Consider the following 1,866-nt stretch of genomic DNA (forward strand, 5'->3'; position numbering starts at 1 on the left):
GGCAACCAGGAAACTGAATTTCAAAGAGTAAAAAGTCCCCCCAAGGAGTCAGGACGTATGAATTGTTTTCCCTTTGACAGTGCATGGGAGGAAGAGGCGGCTGCCATAGCATGGAGAAGGAGAAATTAAAAAAAAAAAAAAAGAATTCCTAAAGCTTGAGTATGCACTCGTATACCAATTTAGAATAACTGGGGGCCCCAGGCACAAGGGGAGTTTATACGCACTCCAAGGCTCCTCTCCATGGTCTCCACTGGGTACTCTTGAGAAAGACTGGGGGCAGGTCAAAAGGCTGGGGAGAGCCCCTTTTGGTGGCACAGGATACAGGAGGAGGTTGCTGCCCTTGTGCCCTGATGCTCCTCTCACGGGAAGCAGAAGCCTTAAGCTCTTGGGGAAGCAGCAGCAAACCATCTGGCCTCCAGCACTGCTGAGGAAGGGTAGGAGCAAAGCCATTTGCCTCTAGAGGAAGGACAGCACACCCTTCTTCCCATATGCAGCATTGGACAAGATTTACTGTTTCTGGGGAAAGGATAGAAGGAAAATCTACCTACCCCTGCGGTGAAACAATGAAACTCTTCTGGGCCTGCATGCTGCACCAATAGAAAGTGAAGGTCTCTAGTACCGGGGGAGGGGCAGGAACTATCTGAACAAGGGAACCCATCCTCGTAGGCCGGCTGATCAGCCTGTCAGGGCACAGAGCAGGGGGGAGAGTGGATTAGGAAAGGGCAGAAAGAAAATACCCAGCACAACAGTTAAAGAAGGTGAGAGAGAATCAAACACATGATAAATGAGCAAGAAGCTATGAAAAACAACCCAATAGACTTGAAAAATAATGAAATGAAATTCTAAAAATTAAAAATAAAAACATTGAAGTTATATACAGTATTCAATTCAGTTGATAAACAGCAGATTAGATAAATTGATATTTAGTTGATAGATAACCAGCAGAAGAGAAAATCAGTGAAGTGAAAGATAAATTACCTGCAAAAGAGTACAGAGAAACAAATAAATGAAAAATATGACGGGCAGGTTAAGAAGCATTGAATGAGAAGGTCTAACGTACGTCTAATCACTGAGGTTTCAGAAGGAGACAATAGATGGTAGTCAAAGAGATAATACCCAGTTTCTAGACTTGAAAGAGCACGTGGCTCCTCAGATTCAGGAAGACCAGTGAATCTGGAACAGGTTACGTAAAGTCACACCTGGGCACCCTGTGGGAACACTTCCAAACCTCCAAACAGAGAAAAGAAAACCTCTTAAAAGCAACAATTAAAGAGAATATTGCCCAAAAGGCGCAATAATTAGACTAATAGTGGACCTTTTCTTGGAAAGAAAGCATGTCAGAACACAATGGAATAGTATCTTCAAAGTGATGAAGGAAACTAACTGTCAGCTTGTATCCTATACAAACCTAAATTTTTGTTCAAAAAGAGACAGAATGAAGACGTTTACAGACAAAAATTGAAAGAGATTACTACTAACAAATCGTCATAAAGAACCTTTAAAAGAATATGCTTTAGAAAGAAGAAAAAAGAATACAGAAGGAAGGTCTAAAGTACAAGAAAGAATTGTGAGTAAAGAAAATGGGAAACTTCTGTTTAAACCTAAACAAACAGTGACTGTGTAAAATGACAATAATAATGTCTAATTTCCAGTGTTTCAAAAACAATATTGAGCTAAAATACTAAAAGCAAGAGCAAAAAATAAGAAGACAGGTAACTAGAGTTAACGCAGCCCCATTCCCTGTTAATGTTGGTCAGTACAATAGGGATACAGATTGTTAGGCTTTGGTAACTCAAAGACGTGTGTAAAAATGTCGGCGGTAACTTTTAAACAAATAGAAACGTTTATAACTTCCAAATGAATAAA

Source organism: Ceratotherium simum, chromosome 1, assembly GCF_057802395.1.
Source record: "Ceratotherium simum simum isolate JZ-2026a chromosome 1, ASM5780239v1, whole genome shotgun sequence".
NCBI classification, from domain to species: Eukaryota; Metazoa; Chordata; class Mammalia; order Perissodactyla; family Rhinocerotidae; genus Ceratotherium; species Ceratotherium simum.